Source organism: Protopterus annectens, chromosome 6.part0 (genome assembly GCF_019279795.1).
Source record: "Protopterus annectens isolate FY-2018-M chromosome 6.part0, PAN1.0, whole genome shotgun sequence".
Classification (NCBI taxonomy): domain Eukaryota; kingdom Metazoa; phylum Chordata; order Ceratodontiformes; family Protopteridae; genus Protopterus; species Protopterus annectens.
In genome coordinates this window covers 1,990,571,265-1,990,584,526 of record NC_056737.1, presented here as the reverse complement: position 1 = coordinate 1,990,584,526, position 13,262 = coordinate 1,990,571,265, and the positions used below count along the sequence as shown (strand labels likewise).

At 34.2% G+C, this 13,262-nt stretch overlaps 1 protein-coding gene across 4 annotated transcripts in view; it reads left to right on the top strand.

Moving 5' to 3' along the window:
• Positions 1–13,262, top strand: part of CCDC141 (coiled-coil domain containing 141) — a 2,268,332-nt gene that overhangs the window by 1,167,594 nt on the left and 1,087,476 nt on the right. The gene's annotated exons all lie outside the window — the stretch shown is intronic.

Genomic DNA, 13,262 nt, shown 5'->3' with positions numbered 1-13,262 from the left:
GCCACTGTATAGAGTGGATGCCCATGCACTACCAAATTGACAGCTAATCCACTTTGTGTAATATATATATATATATATATATATATATATATATATATATATATATATAGGGTATATATATATATATATATATATATATATATATATATATATATATATATATATTAATTCCGTATATATATATATATATATATATATATATATATATATATATATATAGGTGTGTGTTTGTGTGTATGTATATCTAGCTATATATATATATATATATATATATATATATATATATATTATATATGTGTGTGTGTGTGTGTGTGTGTGTGGTTATATTCTGTATTATCAGTCATACTTAATGTTGAAGTGAAAACATTGACAAAATATGTTCAAACATACAGAATATCAAGCACAACAAGTAATGAACTACAAAATATAGAGAAAGGAAATCTATTTTGTCTCCCAATATTAGCACTGAAACCCCCGTAACACTAGCCTCAAATTCGACTGAATACTGGCATGATTAGGAGAAGATTTGTATTAAGATAAGGTATAGGGTTAAGGTTGAGGGAAGCGGCAGTGATGGGGTTAGGGTTAGTACCCATTATTAAGGTGTGCAGAGGGCTCCACTGCTCCTTTCCCAGTCCTAATCCTACATCTTACCTTTATTAAAACCTTCCGTTAACACTGCCACTACACAAGATACACTCGCATATACAAACATTTACATACACTCACTAAAAACACTGCATCTATCCCCTTACCTGACCCTATCCCTAAAATACACACACTCACACACAAATACCCAACACATACCCATCACCTATCCTCCTGGACCTTAACCCTAACTCACAAACATGCTCAACCTTTGTAACCCACTCACCTGTCTTAACAAAACATTATTTGCAGCACTCAACTAACCTTACCTTCAGTATCAGACAACACCCCTGAGCTTGTTGACAAAACATACATTCAACACAGGGGAACTATAAATATATATATATATATATATATATATATATATATATATATATATATATATATGGTTCCCTTGCATTTTGTCAAATATACTTTTTGTCAACAAGCGGGGGGGGGGGGGGGGGTACTGTGTGTGTAACAAGTTCACCAGTTACAGGATAACAGCAACAATGGGACTCTCTATACTGATATGTACACCAGGCACTTCAATGTTTATGCAGCATGGATAATTTGGTCATTACTCATTTAGATAAGGGTAGGGCAGTTGTTACTTTAGGAAAAACTGATTATATTCAGGAAACTTATCAACAACTTAACAACACACAATTTTGCATTAAATTAGATTTTGACCCTATTAATAAGTTTAAGAATGACACTGATGATTTTTTGAGATCTTAAAAAAGGGGTATTATTGATAGTGATATCAATAACCTGTTTACTGTAAAAGAATTGGACAGACAATGCTTTTATCTATTCTCAAAATAAATTCATAAACCAATGAGACCAGTACCTGGGCATACCTTTGTTTTAGGCCATGTTTTTGTTATTGAGCCCTTGTCTGAATACTTGGAGTTTTGTTTCCAACCTTTGCTAGGTTTATTACAAGCACAGTTGACAGACACTACAAACCTTTTGGAAATTATTAATAAAATTGTGGTTGAAGCAGATACTGTATTGAACTCACAAGATATCAAAGACTTGTACACTTCTAGTCCCCATTGCTGGAGACTAGATGATATAGAATATTGGTTATGTGAATCTGGACTTTATCCAAGTAATTTTAATGATTTTTTTTTGTTAAGCTGGTTGGAAATGGTGTTGGAAAAGAATAATTTTTATTTCAATTTGGACTTTTTTTTACAATTGTATTGGGCCAGTGATGGACACTATGTTTGCACCCGGCTATGCTCTTTGTACATGGAGTATGTGGAAAATAAACAAATTTATGTTGCCTCTATGAATCCATTTTTTGTCCAAGATCGTCTATATTTTTGGATGACTGTTTAATGGTATGGGATGGGAAGTTGGAACAGCTACATGAATTTTTAGCTTATTTGAATGACAATTATTTTGATATGAGGTTCACCTTGAACTGCGATTTACAAGGTGTAGAATTTTTGGATGTTAAAATATACAAATCTGGTAACAGTGATTTAAAGACAACCATTTACCAGAAACCTCTGATCAAAAATGATGATGGTGTTATAAAAAAATCCCAGTTGTACTTGTCAAAAACTAGGGCCAATAATATGGATAGGTAAGTTCTCTTGCACAAAGCTACTGGGAATGTACTGGGTAGTACCAGTAATACATGTATTAGGTTTGTGACTACTAATGCTATGAATACTTTTAATATTCAGAATGTGGTAGACAAATGTTGGTCTGTCTTAAAATCTGCTAGTGTTGTGAGTGTTATCTGATAGGTGTCATTATGGTTTTTGTGCCAACTATAATCTAGGATCATTTCTCGGGTAAAAACTAAATTTTGGCTTGTCTTCCAGTTGTATTACCATGTTCATGGGAAAGATTGGATGCTATAGGTGTGGTTCTTGTATTATGTGTCAGGATAGTCTTATTTTATTTATGTTAAAACTAGTAAAAGTTATGTCAATAGCTTCCACTTAGCATGTAAAACAGACTCTGCTGTTTACATAGTGAGATGTTTACATTGATCTGTTTATGTAGAGCAGACTACCTAGTCATTCAGAGTACCTCATTACATATGAGTAAAAGCAATTGTAAAAGTTCAGGAAGCCAATTGTATAAACATGAATTAGAACATAACAGTGCGAATTTTCATTTTCTTAGCCATTGACTTTTTTTTCTGACACATCCACTGTTACGTTTCTTAAACAAATATTAAGTCGTCAAGAAAGAACCTGGATTTTGAATCTAAGGACTGTATAAACTTAGTTTAAATGATATGTTTTGAACCATATAGTCTATATTTTTATATACATACATATATTGTTGGTTTATGTGCACACGCATGCTTTTTCCATTTTTCATTCTGTATATGTTTGCATATCTTCTAATTAAACATATTTGCATTTTGTTTGAATTTATATATAGCTGGTTGACTAACCATATTATAAGAGCAATAGAATTTTAATATTCACTTATTTTGGGATGTGATTTCACTGGGAGATACAGTCACATGATTCGTATTACCGTTTATATAAGGGCTTTTTATAGTTAAGCAGAAATGAAGAGGCTCTCTAAGCAAAACTGCAGTCTACTGTTGATTTGTGGTCATGTAGTTTCATTAAAATATAATTTCTTCAGCTTTTCAGTGTTAAAATCTTCTGCTTTTATGTTTGTATTGCATTGCAGGTACATGCAATGCTGTTTCAAGCTCACTATGCACTTGTTTGGGATATATACATGTATATGTATATGTGTGCCCATGTGTGTGTACATGGGCATGTACATGCTTATGTACATAGAACACATACACATCATTATCATTTTACCAGTTATCAGTATTCACACACTCTCCTTCTACATACCTTCCTTGTTTAATTTTTACTGAAGTCTATACCAGTTTATATAAGGGTTAGGTGAGTCTGACACGCACTAAATTATATATGTTTTTAGGTGAGTTAAGAGGTTCTCTTTTAACTGTATACTACACTGCATCTTGCTATAAATCAAATGCATATTTGGCTGTTATTTATTTATTGACATTTGTTAACCGGGTTTGTCCAACTGGGCTTGTGGCCCATTTTCAGTGGAGACCCGAGGAGAAAAGCTCCAGTAATGCATTTTAAAACAAGTACAATTTTAAACAATATTGATATAACAGCAGTTATAGCAAAACGATTCACATATGTTGGGTTACATGCATAAAGTTAAAGTTGCATTACAAAGAAGCTAAATAACAATTTTACATTGGTATAGTTCAATAGGTCAACAATAAACATTTTTTGTTTGTATAAAATTGTGCAAATGCATAGTAGACACATTGAAGAGAGAGAGGTGTAATGAGGTACTAAGTATGGTCCTTTTGAGGGTACATAAAGGAAAGGAAGACGAGGTAGGGTCATGGCAAGGGCAGGTTCTGGAATTGAGAAAATAAGCTTTTAGTTCATTTTTAAAGTGTGAGGTGTGGGAGATTGAATGTAAGTCAAGGGGAAGTTTGTTACAAGCATGGGCAAGGGAGTGTTTGTAGAGCAGTTTGCCTACTGACCTTTTTTGGATGGTAGATATCAAGTAATTGTTGGTTAGAAGTATGGAGGGTCCGGGATGGGATATAGATGGAGACTAAGGAAGATAGAGATGGACAGAAGGAGGGTTTATAAAGAATAGAGTGTAGCATATAAAACTGATAAGATAGCAGAAACTGGGGAAGTTCAAGCCATTGAAGAGAGTTTAAAGAAATGCAGTGGTGTGAGTTGTATGGGGAGTTAGTAATGAATTTGGCTATTTTATGGTAAGTCTGTTGCAGTTTGTTTAGAATGGAGGCCTGGATATTGGTAAGAACTGGGGGGCGTATTAGAGGGAGGGGAGGAGGAGTGCCTGCCCAGGGTAAGTCTAGATTCAGGGGTTAGGAATTTTTTGTTCCGACATAGCAGACCTAGTTTCTAGTTTTTTTTTATACATTGGAGTATGTGTAGGCTGAACTTGAGTTCGTCATCGATAATGACCCCTAGGAGTTTTGTGTGGGTGTCAGGTTCGATGTTTGTATTGTTAGAAGATGTAATAAAAAAGGAGGTTTTGTGATGAGAAAGAGATTGATATTGCATTGATATTGCAGTATTTAACTCTTGGTAATGTGTCAGTCAGATAGCAGTCCCTTTTGTATGTTTCCAAAACATCTGCCTTACACTAATTTATATTTTATTACATCTATTAGCCCTGGTCAGCATTGATGATGTTTTGTCATTTTGTGTAGCTTTGCTATATTTTCTAAAATTCTTTCCTGCCTCATTTGATTACCCTTATGGAACCTAAAATGTTTTACATTTTTCCAAAGGTTTGACTTTGATTCAATGCTTCACAATATTTCAGCAATGTTTGGTGTCTATCACATGCAGTAACACTGTAGCTGTCTTTTGAAATTTGCTGCATACATAATACTTTTAATTTTTTTCAGTTTAAGCTGCCAAATCTTCAGCTGATGCATCAGCAGTATTAATATGCCCAGAATGACCATCCATTTTAATAATATATTCCCATTCCACACATGCATTTCCTTACTGATAAGGGTTATATGTACAACCAAGCCAATAAATGCATACTTTTCAATACACTGGCATGTAAAATGTGTTATTTTGCACAAACAACCAGAATCATTACTTCTGTTTTTTCTTCAAAACACTGATTGATCCTTTTTATTTATCTAAGCACATATCTCTTCAAACATTGTCTACATATATATGAAAAAAATTGCCATTTTTGTGATTTTGCATCATCCATTAAAATTTTACTGTTTTCTCTTGCTTCAGCATATAACCACTAATTAATTATTTTTAATGTAAAAAAAATATTGCATATGTGCTGCTTGCATAATACATTTAATTCCAGATAACTGATTGTTGCATATAAAATTTGTGGTGTACTAATTCCTGCAGTATTTGATCATTAATACATTGTATGGACACAAAAAGCTCATAATTATAACACTGGAAAAGTACACAGACATTGTTATTCAAAAATTATGCAGTATCATCCCTAAAGGGCCTTACTGTAATTTAAAGACCCATTACTATGAGTCCCAAAAGAGAGAGAGAGAGAGAGAGAGAGAAATGGGTAGCATTACAAAAAGACAACAGCAAATATTGAAATTTGAAATCTTTTTTTTTTTTTTTTTTTTTTTTTTGTGTAGGGAGCACTACCACTCCTTCAGTACTTATATATACTAACTCTGTGATTACTGTACCTTGGTGGAAGAAGAAATCTCTGAGTTACAACAGTATCAGACTTAATTCTGGGACTCTGATATTCAAAGTATGACCTTCCAAGGTCAGCTGTGTACACCCAGAAATCATAGTGGGATGTATGATTTCATTGTCTAATAAGGTGTCTGCAAGTAATTTTGTTATATATAATCATTTTTATCCCCCTTCTTTTTAAATTTAATTTACACAACCATCTAGTCTGCATTTTGGTCAACACAAGCTCTAATTCACACACCCATCTAGTCTGCATTTTGGTCAACATGAGCTTTGCTTCTCACCTGTTTTACCAAAAATTGTATTTCACTGTTTTGATCAAATACTGCTGTTTTTCTGCAGCTGGAGATGGCTATGAGTACACAATCCATATTCGTAATTTATTAAAGAACTTTATTTCTTTCTTTGAAGGTCATAACATAAAATGCATAAATGAAACCATAAATATATTGATTACAAAATGTCTTGACAATATGAACATGAATATTTCTATTTCAGATACAAGGAGAAGACAAAATATGTACAAAAGACAGAACTAAATAATTGTGTTGTGATTTCTTAGTGCCAGTATGATAGTCATATAACAACACATTTAAATATTCTCAAATTTCTCAATTAAATACATACTTTAGGTCAGGATTTATAAGTAATATTGTTTGTTCTATTTCTCATACTTCTTGCATGTAGCTTCTTATTATAAACCAAATTAATGGCATATTATAATTCATCAAATGAGAGAGAAGTAGGGTCATACCAACTTATTATTGTAATACGTCTTGTTACTGCTATGATGGTTTATAGTAAAGATATTTGATATATTTTAATGCATAAAACTATAAGAATATTAAATAATACTAGTCATTTAGATATTTTAAAATTAATTATCCCCGTGGACTTTGATGTTTGCAGATGACATTGTGATCTGTAGTGAGAGTAGGGAACAGGTGGAGACGACCCTGTAGAGGTGGAGATATGCTCTAGAGAGAAGAGGAATGAAGGTCAGCAGGACTAAGACAGAATATATGTGTGTGAATGAGAGGAAAGATAGAGGAATGGTGAGGATGCAGGGAGTAGAGGTGGCGAAGGTGAATGAGTTTAAGTACTTGGGATCAACAGTTCAGAGTAATGGTGAGTGTGGAAGAGAGGTGAAGAAGAGAATACAGGCAGGATAGAGTGGGTGGAGAAGAGTGTCAGGAGTAATTTGTGACAGACGAGTACCAGTAAGAGTGAAAGGGAAGGTCTACAAGAGGGTAGTGAGACCAGCTATGTTATACGGGTTGGAGACAGTGGCATTGACAAAAAGGCAGAAGTCAGAGCTAGACGTGGCAGAGTTGAAGATGTTAATATTTGCACTGGGTGTGACGAGGATGGACTGGATTAGGAATAAGTATATTAGAGGGTCAGCCTAGGTTGGAAGGTTTGGAGACAAAGCCAGAGAGGCAAGATTACGTTGGTTTGGACATGTGCTGAGGAGGGATGCAGAGTATATTGGGAAAAAGATGCTAAGGATAAAGCTGCCAGGTAACAGGAAAAGAGGAAGGCCTAAGATAAGGTTTATGGATGTGATGAGAGAGGATATGCAGGTGGTTGGTGTGACAGAGCAGGATGCAGAGGACAGGAGGAAATGGAAACAGTTGATCTGCTGTGTCGACCCCTAACGGGAGCAACCGAAAGAAGAAGAAGATACAAAGAGATTGAAGGAATGATGTTCTATCATGCCAAAGGCTTCTTAACATTTTTTGTAAAGAAAGAATACATGCTTCCAATATTTTTTTTAATTATTACATCTCCAGCAAATAAAGTCTAGTTTTAAATAGCTTGCTAGTCTTATATGGAGTATAAAAATTGTATAAATAAATTTCCATGTCAATACTCTCCAAAAGAAAGAATCACTTTTTTCCCCAGTATGTGATGTCAATGTAATAGATTTCTCATTAGATGAGGTATGGATATTTTATAAAATGTTTCAACATTCTTTTAAATAACTTTACTGAGATCTAAATATGTATAATGTGAAATAAAATTATTGAAAATTACAATTATTATTAAGTATTAAAACAAAAAAGAAAATTGAATCATTTTGGAAATTTCCCTTTCTCAGAAAGTGGCCAGTCATGAAGTTTACAAGATAATAATTCTCAAATATAAGATTTCTAGTAATCATTTGAATACACTACATTTATTTTATAAATTATAAAATGTTAATAAGTTAGACTTCTCTTAAAAATTAAACCAGTATGCCAATCCCTTGTCTCCTACTTGGTATATTTACTTTCATTTATTAGATTAATTGAAAGGCTGGAGTATGGCAGTTTTTAATACTGGATTTTCATTAATACTTTTTTAAATGTTTGTAAAATGTTGATATATGTTAAGTCCATCATTGAGTAAATATAATAATATACTAGGCCATAGTATATTTGATTAAACAGGCCAGATTTGTTAATTCCTACACTAAGTGTACACTAAGTGTACACCATTCTGAGTGAATAGACAACACAAGTATTACTCTGACCCTCTTCCTCCTAATTTTAGTGTTCCTACCAATTTTCGTTCACCCTTAAATATTGAGGGGGATTCATAATTTCCATAATGTGTAGTCTATGTCTCCACTTAGTTTAATATTTCCAATTGAATAGACAGTGCAAAAAATGTGCTAGGGATGATCTCGAATACAGATTGTGTACACTTTGTCTTTTTAAGTGGAAATAGTATACAGTGTGTCTTCATAAATGAAAAATATCATTGCTGAACTAATAATTACCTCTTTGAAACTAATGAAATATTATTATAATTTATCTTAATGGTGGAATATAAGCAATGAGTTATAATTATGCTTATATGTTTGATTCTTTATAATTCCAATTTTAGTTATATTTATTCAAAACCAATAATCTAATTTTGATTGATTTAAATTAATTTAGCTTTCCTATTGTTATGTGTAAGATTTCATAAAAGTCCAGAATCATGTAATAGTTTGTGTCATAAACTCATTAATATTAGTTATTATTAAAATAATATATATTAGCTATTAGTAAAAGAATATAATCAATGAATTATTATATTTGTGATTCAGTTATCAATTCTATATCCTTTTAGTACATTATTTCTAAATGCATTTGAAAATGGTTCAATGACTAATGCAGGCAATAAAGTTAATAATGTCCATCCTTGCTAATGTACTTTTTGCAACTTGTATTGCTTGTGAAAAGAAAGGTCATGCTTTCACATAAATTACTGAATTATAATGCACATGTCTTATCATCTCAATAATCGCTATGGTATGATTACATTCTTCTAAAACCTTAAAAGTTATGAACATATTATTAACTAAAAGCTTGCCATCTAGATTAATTGTTGTCAATTTTTATGCTTCTAACCTGCATGACTTAATACATTAATTACTCATTTATTATTATCATGGAGTTTTAGATGTAAAATAAAGCTAAACTGGACCTTTTGAGTTATATTTAGAATAAACTTTAATCATATTTGATAAAATGCAAATAAATGATTTGTGGCTTACATTTAAAAATACCTACAGGAGTTGTAAAATAATGGATCTTTAAAGTGCTTTAAGGTTGGTACAATAACAGAATAGAATAATAGGAGGGTGTTCTTTATTATTAATTATATTTGAATACATTCTAGACAAAATTGTAATTATTTACTAGGTAAATGGTTTATATAGCTCAGTCTAAATATCATTATTTGGTGTCAGTGGCACAACAGGTAGCACATTTGCCTTTAATGCAGAAGGCTCTGGATTCTATTCCTACAGCAGGAAGATGAATTGCTGACACAGCAGTGCAGCATAAGGGGTGTGTTGCACTTCTGAGCATGTCAATAGTATAAATATCACTTCTAGTCTCCCATGAAAAGAGGCCACTAGCCTACTGGGATTAACCTGTTCAACAAAGGATTAATAAATAAAATAAATCGACACCCAGGACTTTATTTTCTTGTAAGTTTTAGTCTCATTCTTAAATTTCTGTTTTTTAAAAAAGTATATATTTGGTGCTGTTAGTTTCTCATTAATATTATTATTTATAACTTTATCTATATCATAAAGCTTAGCTGACATATGTCCTCCTTATATATTTTACCAAAATAAGACATAAAATGTTTAGTGATTTCTTCTGCACTTGCATCTGTTTTATTACTGCTAGAGTTTTAATACCTTGCTTGAGTTTAATAAATGTTCAGTCTTCCTGCCAACCTACATTTATTTATTTATTTACATTTGTTTACCAGGAAATTCCGACAGGACGCAGGACCTTTTTCAGCGGATGCCTGGGGAGAAAAGCTTCATAATCCATAATTATGTAATTCCTCACTAATTCTACTACAGTTTTATGGATCAAAATGTTTTAATATATACAAGGTAAAGCTTTATGCACTACAAATAATTATAATTAGGTCACACTGATTATAACCATTATTATATGTTCTCAACATGGATACCAACATTTCCTCTTAGTGTAAACTTCTTGGCATTCATGTTTCAAACACATAGTAGGTTGTTTATGATTGTAGATCTGATCATAATCTTTTACATTATCCTTGTAATATTTCCCAAGTATCCAAAAATTTCAAAACCACTGCTACCACTAAATCACTAGGACAACAAATAAATAAATACATGATAAAAATGCTAACTTCAATTATAATTTATCATCTCTCAATATTACATAAGCCTCATCTCCGAGCTATAAAGAATTTAGCTAATTATCTCTAATCATATAAGACATAGCTTTAATCCATTTAAAAGCTATAAAATGAAATGAGTTGTCTATTTAAATGTGACTTTAAACAAATACATAAGACACAACCATTTAACTAATATGGTATTCAGAATATTATATTGGTACATATCAAAGCCATAATTTTAATTCTTAACAAATTACTTAACTGTATAAAATATTTGAGGAGATAGGGCTCTGGTCCACCTAAAAAAATGTTTAAAAATGTTAAGACCAACATACTAGTAAAGCAGTCGAGCAAATAAGCAAATTAGTAAGTGCCACTGTATTTGTTTATAAAATTGTCACAATTACCTTCATGAAAAAGCTTAATGTTTAGAAGTATATATAGCATATTGAAAATGATCTATCTATCTAATTGCATTTGTTTACTGAGAAAGGCCAACTGGGCAAGAAAAGTACTTTTCAGCAGAGGACCATTGAGAAGAGTCCACAGAAAATGATACATATAGAAAGAATCAAAGTAACAATAATTCAAATTTACAAATAAAATACAAATATGTGAGTCAAAGAAATGATATAAGGATAAAGTATACAAGAAATATCACATTCAGAGAAATTTCTACATGCAATCCATGATTACTTAATTTTGCACACTTTGTGACTCTAAGGTGTACTTTGGTAGTAGAGCAGGTTGAGAAATGAGAGAAGGAGAAAAAAAGATAAAAAGAATGCACGACTGGAGCCTAAAGATAAACTGTCAAATATGGGTGGTGGCACAATGAATAGACGGCTTGCACCTGTCGCCCCTGGGCTTTCGATTACTGGCCAAGACTCTTGCCGCCCCAATACTACCTTTTTTAGTCCAGGCTCTAAAGACAAACCCTCCTCCATAAACAACAATAATAAACAAAAACTGAGGGTAATGCTGCTCAACGCCAGAAATCCAAACATCAAAATGCACGCACTCAAGGCTCTCCTTAGTATGGAAGAAATCGACGTATGTGCAGTGACATAAACCTGGTTCAAGGCTCCAGAGAGCACCCCAGCACTACCAGGCTATAACTCCTACCATACCTTTAGGTCCCAAAACCAGGACCAGAACACAAAAGGAGGGGGTGTGTCCATATTCATCAAGAACACCCACACCTCCAGGTTAGTAGCACAGCAAGTGGAATCTGAGACCATCCAAGTGCAATTGACAGCGGGTAAATTGACTGTTCAATTTATAGCTTGCTACAGATCTCCCACCTTGTCTCAGGACCCTCATGCAGCATTCCTGAGAACATTAGAAAGTATGAAGATTCTACCCAACACCATGCTACTGGGTGACTTCAACTATCTAAACATTGACTGGGAAAACTACTCAAGCTCAAATGCCCTAGCCCAATGCTTCCTTGAGTTTATAAACTCAAACGCCCTTGAACAGCTGGTCACCACTCCCACAAGAGGTGACAACATACTGGACCTGGTCATCACCAACATGAGGAACCTATGTTCCACACCTGAGGTAAACTTGTCATTGGTAAGATCAGATCACAGACTAATCACACTGGACATCCACATCCCGACCCCCCCCCCCACCACCACCAGTCAAAGAAATCAAGGTGAAAAACTTCTCTAAAGCCAACTTCACACTCCTCAAGTCCGAGGTGGGAAGTTTCAAAGCTCCCAATCAAATGGAAAATGATGACCAATTGGCAGAATCCTTTACAAGTGCATTCTATGAACACCTTCAAGAATGCATGGACCGAGCCATCCCAAGTAAAACCAAGACCAACTCCTCAAAAAAGAGGAAGCCAGACTGGTGGACCCCAGCCATAAATAAACTTTACAACAGAAGGAGGAAACTCCTGCAAGATAGAACAAAATCCCAAAATAAGAAGGCATCTCTGATTAACATCAGTAAAAAACTGCGCTCCCTCATTAAATCATCCTAGGCCAACTTCGAAAGAAAAATAGCCAATGACTCTAAGGATAACCAAAAGGCCTTCTTTAACTATGTCAAGAGTCTAGGGGCAAACTCTCAGATATGCTCCGAGCTAGTGCATAATGGCCATAAATACACTGAACCAACCGACATTGACAACATCCTGGCTGACAAGTTCAGTGCAAACTTCACCCCCCCCCTCTCCACCAAAGGGGCTAGCACCCATCCCAGAAGAATGTGGCGCTCCAGATATCTCAGACACACAAGTAAAGGCAGCCCTTGCAAAGGCCAAAAGCACAGCATCAATGGGACCAGATGCTATCCCAGGTTGTGTCTTACACGAGCTTCAAAATGAACTAACCCCCCTATCTCAAATCACTATTCAAACTCAGCCTCTCTACAGGCTATGTACCCAAAGAATGGCATACAGCAACAGTCGTACCACTCCACAAAGGTGGTGCCACAACTGACCCTGGGAACTATCGCCCTATAAGCTTGACTAGCTTGGTCTGCAAAGCCATGGAACGCATTATCATGGAGCTCATTAACAGGGACATTGGGAACCTCCAGACACTGGTCCCCACTCAGTTCGGCTTTGTTAAAGGCAGATCTTGCCTCCTGAACTTGGTCGACTTCTTTGAAACAGTCACCAAGGCCATAGATGAAGGGAAGGTGGTCAACACAGCATATCTGGACCTCACTAAGGTGTTCGACACCATCCCACACTCAGGAATCATAGACAAACTCAGGAGCTTAAATATCAAC